At 42.9% G+C, this 16,614-nt stretch overlaps 1 protein-coding gene across 1 annotated transcript in view; it reads left to right on the forward strand.

The window, feature by feature from the left end:
* Positions 1–16,614, forward strand: part of NTHL1 (nth like DNA glycosylase 1) — a 114,829-nt gene that overhangs the window by 11,478 nt on the left and 86,737 nt on the right. The gene's annotated exons all lie outside the window — the stretch shown is intronic.

Below are 16,614 nucleotides of genomic sequence, written 5' to 3' on the forward strand. Positions count from 1 at the left end.
ACCGATCCCCTTCTGGTTCCTGTAGAATGCCTGGATGATAGGAGAAAAGGATGAATCTACTAAAGGAGTAAAAAGGAGCAAAAAATGCCAAACCTAATGTAGGAATATTTTAGAGAGTCTGGAACAGGTACTCCAGCCTGACATTGATCCCAGGTCTTGACTTGATTTCCTACTAAAAAATCAGAAAATCTGGTAAACCCCGAATTTAACCATTGATTTAAATGTGAAGGAATCAGTTTTAGACCCACCATCCCTGAATGGGTCAATGACATTTCAGGATAAAGCCTGGGAATTTGATATTTCTCCCAAAATTGAATAAGTCCAGCATAAATTAAAGTAACGACTTTGTATCTAGTGCGTTTAGATTGCAGCAGAAATTTGAGAAATGGTGCTAGCTGGCATCTATTCTCCACTAATATAGACTTTAAGTAGAAACTAAGATCAGGGGATGAGGCTACTCTAGAAACCCAATCCATAAGCACAGAATCATAGTATCTCCTACAATTTGAGAGAGCTCGTCCTCCATCCTCGACTGAAAGGGATAGAATCTCCAACTCTGACCTTGGTTTTTTGTTGGCCCATATTAACTGTCATACTAATGCATCGAGTTGTTTAAAGAATTTTTGGTGGATTTTAATAAAGACGCTAGAGAAAATGAAAAGGACAAGAGGAAGAATCATCATCTTGACAAGAGCCACACGTCCAATAATTGATGAAGGAGAAGCTTGCCATTTCTGTAATAGATGTTGCACCTTCTTAAAGGTAGGGATGTAGTTTAGGGCAAAAAGATCTGGAAAATCGTGTGCGACATGGATATCCAGATATCTAATAGGGCGAGCCAGACGATAATGAGCCCACATCTCCAAAGGAAGAAGATTATCAGCGGTATTGAACAGGAGGGCTTCTGATTTAGAGTGATTGATACAATATCCCGAGCTCAGAAAAGACCATTATTTTAGCAAAAGCCCTATTAATATTTGTGGACTCTGCTGCAAGATAGAGAATCATGTCATCGGCAAACAGTTTTAGTTTCGGAGCCTGGGTCAGAGGAGGAAGAGGTGTCTTGTTGCAATGCTGCTGCTGACAGCTTGATAAACAGTGCGAAGAGCACAGGGGAAAGGGGGCATCCTTGGCGCGTGCCTCACTGAACTTGAAGAGTTCCTGCTATGCATGGATTTATGAGAATCTTCGTTTGGGCTTTAGAATAAAGATTTTGCAAAAGCTGAATGAATTGGCTAGGAACATTAAACTTTGCTAGGATTAAAAAGCACCTCTCATTGGACTAAATCAAAGGCTTTCTCTGCATCCAACATTATGATAGCTGCCGGCTTGTTGTTGTGAGAATAATAATCTATCGCCTGGATTAGAAAGTTGGTATTTGTTGATAACAGCCTACCCGGAAGAAACCCACACTGATCTCCATAGATGAGCTCTTGCGCTACTGAAGTCAATCTTTGTGCCAATATCTTTGCTAAGAGCTTATAGTTGAAATCTAATAAACTAATCAGAAGGTAAGAATCCGGTTTCTGAGGTGGCCTGTCTTTTTTATTTTTTTTAAACTGATCACAGTAGCTCTTGTAAAGGATGCAGGTATATCCGCCCCCTGGAAAATATTGTTGAAAAGAACAACTAGGCACCCAGCAATTTGGTCTACAAAAGTTTTGTAGACTTCTGCCGGAAGACCGTCCTCCCCACAGGCCTTCCCATTCGATGACTCCGTAATTGCCTTCTTGACTTCAAGAAGTGAAATAGGAGATGTAAGTTTTGCCCTTGAAGACTGGGCAAATTTACTGAATCAAGGTATTGATTGATCTGCTGAACATTAGTTGCAATTGAATGAGAATACATTTTTGAAATAATGAGAAAGAAAGACTCTTTGAGTATCTCCTGGATGACTTATAAGCGTACCTAGCCCCTCGTCAAAGATAGATTTCATGGTGTCTTTTGGGGATTTTATTTTTTTACCAAGCCAGCCAAAATGTACCGAAATGTTTGCTTTCTTCGTACCAGCTCTGCAAGCTTGTGTGTCGATTGACTATCTCACGAGATAAGAAACAGTCCCTTAACTTAGCCTGTGCCCTGTTCAATCTTGAAAACACCTTTGGGTCTTGAGAAGTCAGGAGGACACTTTTTGCTCGATTAAGCTCAAGTTGGAGCTCCTTGGCCTTTTGCTTGTTTCATTTTACCTTGAAACCTTATAGGATATAGTTTCTCCCCTTATGTACGCTTTAAGTGCTTCCCACATAGAAAATGGAGAATCTGAATCTCTATTAATCTTGAGGAAATTGGTAACAGAAGTTGTAAGGGTCTGTAGCCGTCCTTTGTCTACCTAAAGAGATTTATCAAAGCTCCAACGAGGACGAACTCCCATCTCGCAATGCACATTGAGATTGACGTGGGGTGCTGAGGGATCCGAAAAAGGATTGGCATTTATATAAGAATTGTTTTGTAGAAAAAGAAACAAGGTTAATAAGAAGTCTATTCTGGAAGCCTTATTGCATTTTTTTACAATATGAATAGTCGTGGTCCTGCGGGTGATCGATCCTCCAAGCGCCCACTTACGCTAGATCCAAGATGATCTTACCCAACCACTGAGAAACTTTAGTTTTATTCTGCTTCTTGTTCTTACAAGAGAATCCATCTGAATATCTGGAATAACATAAAAATCTCCACCAGTGATTAAAAAGCCGGGGAGTAAGCCCAATACCTTGTAAAGACTCTGAAGTGGGCTTGGATTGTCATCCAGTGGACCTTAAAAGCTTGCAAAATGAATGTGATTATTCGAAATAAGAGAACTGATTACAACCCACCGTGCCTGTGGGTCTCTATGGATCTGGTATACCTTCCTGGGGAATTTTTCAGGCACTAAAATAGCGACCCCACGAACAGCAATGTTTGCTGAAGCATAGTATGCCTGAGCAATACATTTGGGAAGTTTTGGGGGCTTATTCTGCCATTTTAAATGCATTTCCCTCAAGAAAATGTGTGATTGTGAGGTCCTAAGCCAGTTGAGTACAGCAGCAAATTTAAAAAGATGGTTAGAGCCGTTAATATTGCAAGAAACGACTTAGTTTACCACCTAGTCCCCCTTTACCAAACTCAGTCATCCTATAATACCACAATCGTAGGCAACTCCCAAAGAGGCTCTCTGAACAAATACTTTTTTTGATTTAGAATCTGCTTTGTCATCTTCTTTTTTCCCTCACCCTGGTGCAAACCCCCCTACCAGGAGGAGAATGGCTCCCCCCTCCCTTCTCCGGCAGGTCCCACCCGTCATGGCCCCACCACACTGTGTGCTACCCCCCCCCCACCCTCAAACCCCTCCCCACATACCCAACAAAAGAGTGCGCTTTCATGGCACTCCTAGACCCTTGATCTCAAGAAAGAGCAGCAAAGTAGCAGGGCAGAGACTAAAGCGGAAAAGAAAAGAGACCACTTAGCGTGCCTAACTAAAGCGAACCCTCATAACCAAATACCATGAAAAACATTTCTTTTTCCCTGCACTTTCCTTCCCCCTCCTCCCTCTTCCCCTCGTTCCCCCCCCCCCCCCCCCCAAGGCCTATCATTGTCTAAAACCTGATCTCAAAGAAATCAGTAAGGCAGCAGGGTAAAGAAAACAACAGCAACAATAGGAAACATATTGAAGCATAAAGCGCCAGTACGTAATGTTCAAAAAGTTCCCAACAAACGGGATGCCATACTGCACATATATACTTTTTTTCTTTTTTTTCTTCTCCCCTCCTTCCTTTCCATCCTCTCTTCCCTATCCACTCCCCCACCTTTTCTCGCTTCCCCTCATCAAGAACCACATCATTGTTTTTTTTTTTTAGCAACTCCAAAAAGTCCCTTGCATCCTGAACGTTCTGGAAGACTTGCGCTTGTCCTTTATGGAATACTTTAAGTTTGGCTAGTTGTATGATACCTTCCGGAGCCCCCAATCTCTTAAAAGCGTCTATTCGTCCAACAAACTTGCAACGCCTGTGGGCCGCTGCAATTGACATATCTGAAAACACGCCGAAACTGTCGCCGGACTTAAAGGTCCTCATTTTTAAAGCTTGCAAGAGAATTTGCTCCTCTATTCTGCAATCTCCAAAATTGACCAACATAGTACGAGGAAACTTTGGGTTAGCAGGACGAGTGAATGGTACCCTATGAGCCCTCATGATTGAAAGATCCCCTTCAGTTTTTGCCCTGTCCGGAAGGATGCAATTGTAGATGAGTTCCGTGAATACCTTGGTCACAGATAAGGCTGCTTCGATCTCTTCGGGGACCCCTACGAATCTAAGGTTTGAGTACTGGGACCTATTTTCCATCTCATCCAATTTTAATTGAAGGGCCTCGAGTTCTGATTGGATCCGAGATGTTGTCAATCTTGATTTTCTGCATCCTCTAGATCTGAGACCCTCTCTTCCACTTGGGATACTCACGTAGAGAGAAGGGTTAGGTGGATATTCAATTAGCTAAACTGGTCCTTAGTCTCCCTGCGAGTCTCCGCCTGAGAAACTTTTAGTGCTTGTAGCTCCGCTAGAATCTGCCCCATCAGCTCCTCCACTGTTTTGAGGTACCAGTTCCCCCTTCACACAGAGCTAACTGGAATGAGGGAGCTAGGAGAAGGCAGAATAATAGTATTAGTATCCACTGAAATTAATTCGGATAACACCGGACAAGAACCCCCAGATACAGGTTTTGGAGCCGTGCCAGAAGGTACTCCACTGTCCATTATAATTTATTTGCCCGAAGAGGTTGCTCTCTCAAGCCCTCCCTCTTTCAGTGAACCCCTTTTGATCACCTTAAGTGACCCTTTGACCTTCCTACTAACAGTCAAAAACAAGGGATACGTAGGGTTCTCCTTATGTTGAGGCAGTATTGTAGAGCAGACGAGGGGTAGGCTGCCTAGTGAAGTTGGAGTTGGCGATGGGGTATGAGACTCATTGGTCGAATAGTTCAATAGGGAGGTGGAGGATTGAGAGCATAGTTAGATGGGTTGCGCTGGGCGCCATACTGGTTGCTCGAGACCCTCTACCATACCAGGTTCCAGCAGTGGGGAAAGACCTGAAAAAGGGGGTGAAAGATCCTGAATCCCTGCAGATTCTCTTGAAGAACCCCCTAAATCCTGCTGTTCAGAGTTATGTCTATGCCTTCCTGTGGCGGGAGTCAAAGTCTTAGATTTAGGTCCTTTCGGGGTTTTTCCCATTGTCTTTGATTTATGCCCTGCATCACGCACCGTGCACTTCATAGTAGAATAGAATCAAAAGTCTGCATGCTGAAAAGGGGTGAAGTATGGAGAGACCAAAGGAGGCTGCCAGGGATTACTAACATACAATGCCTGAATTGGAGAGACAAAAAAGAGGGGACAACAAGCCGCATCCGCATGCTTGCGAACCATGCAAACCACTTCCGTCACACCCCTAGCCCCACAGGTGAGCCTAATCCTCTGCCTTGTGCTGTACCAAGCTATTCGGACTCTTAAGTCATAGGCCCCATTGATAATAGAGTTTTTGACTCACCAAAGTCTTGAAGAAAAAAAAAAAAAAATCCCAAGCAATATAGTGCCCCTAGTAATGATCCCCCTGTTTAGCAGGGCTAAATGCACAGCTAGCGTTCGTTAAGTTATGCAGTCTTGGAGTCAGCATGTGTTTATAAACTGTCTGCAGTATGTCCTCCCCATTGCATTAGATGAGTGTTGCCTGCTATCTCCTCAGACACCCATAGCAAAAAACAAAAAGCTTCCAGTACCCCTATTGCAGATGCGAGTACAGAGCACTTACCTTGAGGATTGTTCATTTTCGTCTGCTGCCTCGATCGCCACATCCTACGTGAAGAAAAGCACTGCATTCCTAGTTATCCAGGAAGGAGGGGGTGCAGGCAGTAGAGAGCCGCAGAGCATGTTCTAACTCCGGGTATCGGCCACCCCCCAGCGCTGCGTTGCTCAAACCCAGGTGCGCACGAGGCCTCGCTTTCACCAGTTACGCAGCGGTTTCCACCACTGCATCTCCTCCACTAGGCACAGGATCTTTCAGGGGGCAAAATGCTCACAGTGCACGTCTCAGAAGGGCCGCGCGGCTCACAGGGGCTCTCAGGCACAGAGCATGGCGGGAGCACCACATGACCGCTCTGTCTCCAATGTAACGACCTTGAATGCAAATGTATATTTTACTTTTTTTTTTGGGGGAGGCGGTTTAAACAAAGTATAGATGCACCCTGAGGAAGTAGGGAATGGCTTTAGAGACCAATAGGCCAGGCAACCTGAGCCTCGACATGAGAAAGAGCGAGTTAAAACAAGGCAAAAAAATGAAGATAATTGTCAAGATTCTGAAGTGGCGTAATTAAGAATATCTCCATAATGACACACTCAATTTCCTTTTAAATTTATGAAATATAGAACTTATTTTTATCCTTTTGCATTGCTAGCTTGGCAATATGGATTTTTGGTGAATTTCTTTCTGCCACTTTTCCCGATTCATGGAAGAGTAGCACGGTGACAGCCCTTTGGATTCCAGGGAGTGTGGGTGCACATGCTTTCCAGCTTCAGGGTTTTTAGTGAAGGAAGCACCCTATTCTGGATATTCCCTTACTCTGTTTCTAGAAATAAAGTTAAGGCAAGATGCAAGGCTAATGACCTGATTTATCTTTATTTTCAGCAATACATTGTGCCAGTTATTGGTGGAAAACACTGCTTGTAAGTGGATCCAGAGTCTCAATTACATGAAAAAATCATATTTATGACATTGTTCTCAAGTGATTGATTCTAATGGCAGACCTATAATATTGCTCAAGTTTCACTTCTTCTAGCTTAGTCCTCTTGCCTTCCTTACCCGAAGAATACTTATTCTTCTGTCCTGCTGAGCTAGAAGCTTTCACTTTCTATGAGAGCCGCTCCAGTGGTGATCTATGCTAAGGTTTCTCCGCGCATTCCTTGTTCTGTAGACATGTAGCTGCTTGGAGGGCAGTCATATGTTAAAACGGTTTCTCTTTACATGCCTTGGTCTGGAACATAGATTTCTGTTAACTTTATTTTTCAGTGTTCCAAAACAAGCAAGGGCTCGTCATCAGGACAGCGAAAGGCTTTGCTTTCAAGACCCCACACTACTCCATGTCTCTCAGCTCTTCTTTGTACCATAGTACTTGCCCTCTGGTGACATTCATGATGCTTGCAGACTGCAGTGCATTGCCACCAGTCTTAATAGGCCTTGCTCATCCGAAGCATGGCAGACAGATAACTAACTAGCCTAACTCTCCACAGGCTGTCCAGCTCCAATCATCTGTGTCGTTGCCAGACTTCTTTCTCACTAGCAGCTTCAGACATTTAACTTCTTCATTCACAGAGCAGTCCTGCTGGCCACATCCATTGCAAACAATATAGCACCCACTAGCAAAATAGGGTTACTTGGTGCACTTTTACTCTTATAGAGAGGGCAATGCTCAAACAATATTCCTACGGTGCAGAAATTGCTGTCAGCAGCACTTTTCATGTCTTGTCACAGTTCACCAAGCCATAGGTTATTCGCGTCATCTTAGCTCACTTTGTTGAGCATTTTTATTGTAAACAATAGATATGTACATGAGTTCTACATTGTCATTACACTCGTGATGTAAGCCATTTCTACAGTCTCAGAAATGTCAACAAATTATTATTTATCGTTCAGAAAATTCTCGAGCTTTGCATCAGGCCTTATGAAAGCGGCTATTTATGTTAATAGTGTGTGTCTTTCTCACTGCTGCTTAAACTGTAGCCATCCGAGCCATAGATAAAGAATTCACGTGCTATGATAAGTTAGCATCCCTTTGTGTTTCTTTGTTTGCTGCCATGCTTTAGAACTGCAGGTTTATTGCATGCTCTCTAGTTGAGGGCCTTTCAGTGCAGTCCTTGGTTAAACTATCTGACATTTGGCTCTCATAGAGAGCAATGAGTTCTCTAACCTGATTTCCTTTAATGTTTCATTTCACTGAATTAGATGAGATGTCCTTTGAACTTATTGAAAACCTGTCAGAGAAACGTCAAAAAAAAAAAAAAAAAACTGTAAATACTCATATCACTAAATTCTATAAATTAACAAATAAAAGTATGTTCCTGCATTGTTTTTTAGAAGAAACATAAAGCATGCTCTTGTTGTTTTTCCAAGGAAATTTGTTAGCAGGACGTGAACTTTTATCCTGGATAAATGAAGGCTTGTGTTTGGTACAAGCGGTAATGGTGATGGAATGAGAGAAGTGGGTGTCAATTATTTAGCTTTTGCATCTTACCAACTCGGTGTATGGAAGCAGTTGATATTTGACTATTTAGAGAAATGGAAACAGTGGACTTTGATAAGGACCTAGGGGATGTGCTATGACGGTCAGGTTAACCATCTCTTTAGGCTCAGATTCCCCTCTTCGACGATTAATGTCTTCTCTGTACATCCTGTACGATTGTACAAAGACACCCCTGTAACATTTCCCCATAACCAGAGTTTGTACCCTATGTGAGCACTCAGCTCTTTCACATCAAGGCTCACCAGGTCCATATTTCAAAAAGCATATCATAGTATTAAAATAAATACAGGGCTCTTGTGCAAGAGCCCGCATATTGTTCTGCTGGTCTGAGTTAATCAGTTTTCTCACAGTGCTCCATTTTGTTTTTTTATACAGATTTTTAGTTACACTTATACACTGCTTCATACGCCAGACGAGATACCGAAGCACATTTGTGGACGTGTGGCACCCAACTCTCAGACAGTGTCACAAACAGAAGTGTGTGTTTGTCCTGTGAGCTATTTGGGTAGTGTTTTGATGTCCTGCACAACTACAATATTTATTTTCTTATTGTGTTTCCTTGCTGTGCACATAGATGAATGTTCAGAGAAGAGGTGCTAGAAGAGAGATAGATTGCTTAACTATTAGATGGTGATGTATGGATAGGGCTCCCTGTATTCCATTTTACAGGTAAACAAAGACAGAAAACAATGTATTTGCTGTCTACATAAGAGTACAGAAAACTGAGCTTCTTGTTCTTGACTTTCCTGGCTGTCTTTCATCAATTGCAAGCCAGTAGCTAAGCAGTTAGACAGAAAAGGGAGTTAAAAAACAGAATCGGATTTCCTTACATAACGCCATATGTCAGCATACACTTGTAGTATAATGTTGATGTTTACCTGAGGGTGTTTTGTAATGATATATATTTGGCTGCTTAATTTTCTAAAACACGTCAGGCATCAAAGTGTGTATGCAGGCGTATCAGTTAAATACTGGTGGAAATATACTATTTTACAACTTCATTTATTCACAAAACATAAAATAAATATGGATAAATACTGATAAGATGCACAGACAATAAATATGGATACATACAGATGGAAATGTTTAAAATAATAAATACCACAAAAAACAGAGCACTTTGTATGGATGAATACAAAGTGTGAGTGCAATGCAGCTGATGTGGGAATATTTTGGTGTCATACGTGTAAGTGACTACTGAAACTGTACCACTGCAAGCACTGAGCTGCACCTATGACAGAGTGCTGCAGAATGCCAGAGGAAGTGTGAGAGTAAATATAGTTGTGAGCATGCGGATTCTTACTGTTTTTGATTTGTTTAAGCCATTTTGGGTTTGGGCCTCGTAAGAGCCCAGAGGTGAAGGGTGCTAACTTAAGGTCCATTGCGTCATCTATGTTATATGCTGTGTACTTTACATTGGAGTGGCAAGGAGCAACCCATATGAATGGGTATTATGCGGCCATCGTTGTATATGTGCTGATTGTTCCACTTGGAGTGCGATCTGCTATGGTATGTTCCTGAGGGATCCGCCAAGGTGTGAGGCAGACCTACCCACAGGAATGGCCATTGCTTAACCAGCCACTCTACTTACTCTAAAGAGTCTTGCTGGATTTGATCATTCATATCATATGCCTCAAGTGTCAACCAGGTGGAACCGAGAGCAAGACGTAGGATGGTTTATTGTTAGGGCCCCCGATTTGATGGCATTAATCATTTCCATCTGTATTTATCCATATATTATTTTTTATGCCATTTTATTGGTATTTATCCATAGTTATTTTATGTTTTGAGAGTAAATTGCGTCGAAAAATTGTACATTTCCACATTTATTTTACTGATAAACATGCACTCATACTTCGATGCCTGTCCCGTTTTAGCAAAGTAAACAGCCAAATATTACAAAACACCACGGACATGTAAATATTAGCATTATATACAAATATATGTTAACTTATGCCTTTATTTGAGGGGATCTCGTAATAGTTTAAAATCCCCATTGTATCTATCTGCTTTGTTGACAACAAGGAGAGTCACTCACCAGAAACGCAATTTTCTGTATTTTTCCGTTTAAAAAAAAATAAAGACAGAGAGGAAATAGATTGTTTCTGTCTGTATATCAGTAAAAATGGAAAACTGGAAGCCTTATTTATTAGACACCCAGTCATAGTGCTTCCAATTAGGACTCGATTGGGAGCGTCAGAGGAGGAACTGAAGTGTCCATCGACAAACAACTGAGAAACAGCCAGTAAGAATTGGCATTATACACCAGCTATAGTACATGCTGGCTTGAGCCCAGGAGTGGCACAACACCTACATGGGTATCCAGGTAGCACCTAGAAGCAGTGAGCACAACCCAGCGAGGTGTTTGGATGTGTCATTAAGGAACCGAGAGGTTGTCTATCGGTGATGTTGTGAAACTAATGCATTTATGGTGTATAAGCAAGTGTAGGCGATGGATGGAAAAGTTAAGGAAGGGGGATGACTAGGTGGTGGCCCTGGTCCTAACAGGTCCAAACAGAGAAGGCACCCACACGAAGATGCCCATGAACTCTCTGTCCTTTAACTGGGTGCTCCAATAAAGAGCTGAAGCAGGGCTTGCAGCAACAACAGATGAAGTGAACACCAGGGTAAAAACCTGCTCTGGTAGATGGATGATGCTGAGTGAAATAGTCACATTTAAAACCTAACACGCCATCACTGTGAGGCACCCAAACGGGGGCAAAGTTGCACCAGAATTGACTTCAGAATTAAACGGAAAACATCTGAAATCTTTCAGCCATCTGCGGATCCCTGGACTCAAGACAGTCCAGTCATGCACCCCCACCCAGCACTTAGCTTAGTCCTAAACAGTTATACATACTTAGCATGCCTTTAGCCAAAGAAATATCTTTAGCTTTTGTTTATCGCACAGGTGTGTCGATACTTCCAGCTACTAGGTCTGTAGGGCATGTCTGTTGCCTCCATTCCAGGGCCATCCTTTGCTGCCTACTGGCTTCGTGGCCTGTAACTCAGTTTCCAGCTTTCTATTTCCTGGGTTTATTTTTTTTTAGGCTGTCCATCCTCCGTTTTTCTCCAGTTGCCCAAACCTTGTTCTTCCACAAACTCGCCATTTATGTAAATAGGCCTTTAAATTTTGTTCTTATCTTGTCGCATTTGCTGTGCATTCAAAGACAGGTCAAATGTCAGCAGGCTCTGTCTTCAAAGGGATCTTGGTGTTTACTTTTCTTTCCCTGTCTTCAAAGTGACAGAATTTGTGAAAATCCTGCTGAGTACCCATGTGAAAGGAGAGTGTGCAGGATATTTTTTTTTTCCTAGCACGCAACAAAAAATGAACTGTGCTCATGTTTCAGAATATATCTGTTGGTACAAAAAGCACACTTTTATTTTGTTGTAATTCTAAAGTGTGGTGGAATATTTGAATAAAATCGAAACACATCAATACTCTAGGTGATAACATTTGCACAGTAAAACCATATTTTGGTGCAAGCGTAATGGTAGTTTCTTTTGAAAATGGGCTGTCTCTAATCAGTGTGGTACCACACCATGCATACTCCACACTACGCCACTATGCTACTCCACATTATACCACTCACTCCACGACCCAGCGTGTCACACCAGTCTGCAGCCCTCCACTCCACAATACTTAACTCACTCCAGTCTACCTCGCTCCACTCCAATTTATCCAGCTCCACCTAATATACCCCACTCCGCTACAATCTACTCCACTCTAGTCAACCCCACTCCACAAAATCTATCCCACCCCACTCCACCAGTGGTATTACAAAGGCCCCCACAGCCCCTCCATGTTCTTTGCACGTGTCCCTCCAGTTTTGTTACACCACTGCACTCCAATCTACCCCACTTCAGTCTACCCCACTCCACTATGATCCAATCTACTGCAGTCCAATCTTTCAAAAATATGCAACTCCATTACAGTCCCTCTCGAATTAGGCCTCAAAAAATCATAAAAATGTTACTAGAATTGCAGGTTGAGTAACTTGAATAATCTGCTCGACCTAACTATCATGTACTTGACCAGTAAATGGGTCTCAGATTGGGTGATCCTAGGGAAATACTTTATTTTATAGAGTCACGTTTTTCTTCATTCTCACATATGGGTGCACTTTCAAGTATGTGAGTTCAGCTTTGCTGCTGTACAAAAAACCCTCTTTTGTTTGATTTAAATAGACTAAACATTTGCTCTAGGTATAATAAGGATCTAGCACACATATAGGGTACACATGATCCATGACTTGCCTCTTATTTTACTAGTTTACTAATAGCATTGCCATAAACGCAGGAGTGGTTCTCACTTTGTTTAAAAATTCACTTTTAATAAATATATTACTAAATATATACTACTAAAGCATGATGTGGTAGTGCACTGTCATTTACAAACAGTACATTTCCAAGTAATGTCCAAAAACCTGCTCACAGCTTTAGTGATAAAACTATATAGTGTATTAATAATCTGTGAAAATTGGGTTTCAGAAAACATACTTATCATTTGTACAGCACCAAGTAAAGTGTTCTGATGTGTTTCATCCTATTCAAATATATTTTGTTTCTCACACAGAAGTACAGAAAATGGGCTTTCACAGCTACTGACATATATTTTGAAATGTCTGTACAGTTGACCTAACATTTAAATGTTGTGTTTTAGGAAAAACCTGACACCCTACATCCTTTCATTTCACACACTTTGTACAGCAGGTGAGACAGTTCACCTTACAAAATCCTGGAACTCTGCAGTCAGAAGGAAAAATACATGTAAGAAGACAAACTGACATTTGACCTTTGTCTCCGAACACAAAACACATGTGACAAGATAAGATTTAAAGGTGTCTTTATTGCCCCTTCACTTTCTGACTGAACAGAACACCTTTTCTGTCAGCTCCCAGAAGGTTTGAGTAGGTCCTAAAAATAGCTCAACCTAATAAAATGACTAGCGAGTGGGCGAATCTACCCTACTCCAGTCTACCCCAGTCTAACCCAATCAACCCCACCCCAGTCTAATCTACCCAAATCTACCCCCACTCTATTCTACCCCACCTTGCTCCTATCTGACCCACTCCAGTCTACCCATCACCAGTGTACCCCACTGAAACCCAACCCACTCCTCTCCAATCTACCTCAATCCACTCCTCCCCCCCCCCCACTCCACCCCACCCCACCCCACCTCCCTCCAATCTACCCCAGTCCAATTTAATCCACTCCATTCCAATTTACCCCGCTCCAAACTCCACTGCAATCTAGCCAACTCCTCTCCACTTTAATCTACCCCACTACACTCCACCACAATCTACCCTACTCCAATCTACCACACTCCCTCCAGTCTACCACACTCCAATCAAATCTAACCCACTCAACCCCACCCCACTCAAATCGACCCCATTCCACTCCAGTCTACCCCACTCCAATTTGCTCCACTCTAACGTACTCCATTCTAGTCTACCCAACTTCACTCCAATCTACCCTACAATAATCCCCCACTCCACCCCACTGTACTCCAGTCTACTAAAACCCAATCAGCCCCAATTCAATCGACCCCATGCCTCCAATCCCAGTTTACCCCTCTGTTCTCCAGTTTACCCCGCTCCACCCAAATCTACCCCAATGCAATCTACCCCACTCCTCCACTCTACCCCACAACACTACAGTCTACCCCAGTCTACGCCACTCCAATCTACCACACTTTAAACTACCCCACTTCATTCCAATCTACCCTCCTATAATCCACCCAATCTACCCCAGTATAGCCTATCCCACGCCAGTCTACCCTAATCCAGTCTACCCCACTCTGCTCCAATCTACCCCCATCCACCCACTCCTCTCTAGTATACCCTGATCTACCCTACTCCAGTCTACCCCACTGCAATCTACTCCACTCCATTCTAGCCCATTCCACCCCACTTTACTCCGTTCCACCCGACTTGACCCCATTCCACCCCAGTCTACCCCAATTCAATCTACCATGCCAATCTACCCAGTTCCCCCATTCCATTCCAATCCACCTCACTCCACACCTGCTTCTTTCTGACCCACTCTCCCCACTCCACTCCGATCTACCCCACCCCACGCCACTAACCATTAGCCATGCTGAACAACATCCACACTGGTGTACAGCATGGCTAAAACACAATGTCAAAGCCAATAGCCAGGGCCAGCTTCAGCACTGGTGGCTCCGAATGCTATAGTCTATTTTTGTGCTATCTAGTCCCCCTGATGATCTCCACATATATGACCCGTGCAGTCACACCTGATGCTGCCTTTTGTGGAAAGGGGTTGTGAATAAAAATAACTATTGGCTTAAAAGCACAAACAACTTTGTGTGTGCAGTAGATTAGAGCCAACAATAAAAATTCCAAGATAATTGCTGTGGTTAATGTTACTACTAGTGAGAGATCGAATTTTGTCCTGTAGCAGTTTTAACTCATCACAATTTAGCGAAGAGGGCTAATGCGCTAGCTGAAAAGAACGTGTACTCTGCAGATCACAGAAGTGAGTTTGAGTTAACTATGAGTAGCGCCATAAAAAAATAAATTTATGCCAGAGAGAGGCCTTGGAGAGATTAGGTGCATTGTTGGAGAGTGGTAGTGAGAGAATACATGGAGAAGGAGGTCATTGGAGGGGCACCAAAACAGACTATCCAACTGGGCGCCACCACTGCTAAAGCCGGCCCTGCTGATTCCCTGATGCCCTTTTTTTATCCACACAAAAAAAAAAAAAAGGCCATGGAGTGTGGATGGCCTTGAGGTGATGAAGTGTCCTCGGACGTGAGCTCCTGCCAGATATTACTCATGCTTGTATCTACACTGCAGTGTCAACGGAATGAGTTGTGGAAATCCCAGGACTGTGCAGTGAGATGGGAAGGGCTTGATGGATACTGGGGTGAGGCCTGGGGCTCTGGTTCCAACACAGTTTATGATCCAGCTGGGAGCACAGCAGGCAAGGCAAAACAGAACGACAAAAGCTCTCTCGGAGGGTACCATAGGGCTTCTAGAAAAGTTGAACAGACCACCCTAATGAAGGAAGAGTTACTCATTTGCTTATTGGATCTTAAAGAGAAATTCAGTAAGAATCTTTCAGACCATTAACTTGCTCTCAAAACTGAGGTGTCTTCCAAAATGCATGAAATTTATAAGTACATCTGGTCCCTTGCACATTGTGTCCGTGCTAATGAAGATGCCTTCACCCTGTTGGGTTTGACTTTCAAAGAGACCTGATTGATAGGTGAAACATATTTGAATAAGTAAGATTAGTAACTGACAAATGCAACGATCTGGAGGGGCAACGTATGGATCTGGAATGTGAGATAAAATGAAGAAGCTGCTGATATCTAGAAGCAATCCTGTTTGGGCATGTCTTCACAGGGGAAAGGGCTACTTGATAGGTGGTAGGGGCGCAACAGCTGGCAGTGCACACCCACCCTTGATATCCTTGCTTGACAAATGGTCAGTGTGAACTTTTATGATTGCACAATACAACTTTTTAGGACTTATCCCAAAGCTCACTAAGCCAGAGACGTGATCTACAAGAAACTGTAGAGGAATTAGTCAGAGAACACATTGGATATCTGCAAACCTTTCCTTTTGTATCAAATGTCTGATATGACTGAAAGAATCACATAGGTAGGAATTGTGGATAACAGGCCTGGCACCGGCTATAACAATGACTAAAGAATCCAAGCAAATGGCATCTTGATGACTTACTGGGAGGTCCCACCTCTTTCTGTTTACACACCCCGGTTGGAACTCATTGAGCGACTTGACTATCTTGACAGTACTCCATGCTAATTTGAAATATGTTCATGCCAGGATGAGTGGTCCTTTTGTTCTTTATTGTGTGAGAGCATTGGGGGGCATGGTTGATGGGTGAGCCAAACAGGGGACACAGTCTGCCAGTTCAGGCACACACAGTGAGGTGGGTGGAAGTAACTGATCCAAACGCTCATGGAAGCTCTTATGTAGAAGCTGATGCTCCCACACTGACCCATGTAATGTTTCCTCACCTGAAACTTACGTGGCCTGAATTCCATGATTACACACCACAACATCTTGTGGGCAGCCATATGGGAATCCCCTTATGTGATCTGCTTGCAGGAGACCCATCTTCTATCAATAGAGCAGGATTAGTGGCCACAGACTTTGACACAATCCCATGTGTCAGACAAACAAAGTAAGCGGTATCACTGTAGCTGTCTGTAAGGACCTAACCTTTGAAATAGTGGAGACGTTCATACACAATAAGGAGATGAGGTACATCACTCTGAAAATAGAAGTCTGTAGCCTGACCTTGTTAGTATTGTACACCCTAAACGCAGCCAGGAATGATTCCTCCTGTTCCTCAATGTAATAATTA

Source organism: Pleurodeles waltl, chromosome 10 (genome assembly GCF_031143425.1).
Source record: "Pleurodeles waltl isolate 20211129_DDA chromosome 10, aPleWal1.hap1.20221129, whole genome shotgun sequence".
NCBI classification, from domain to species: Eukaryota; Metazoa; Chordata; class Amphibia; order Caudata; family Salamandridae; genus Pleurodeles; species Pleurodeles waltl.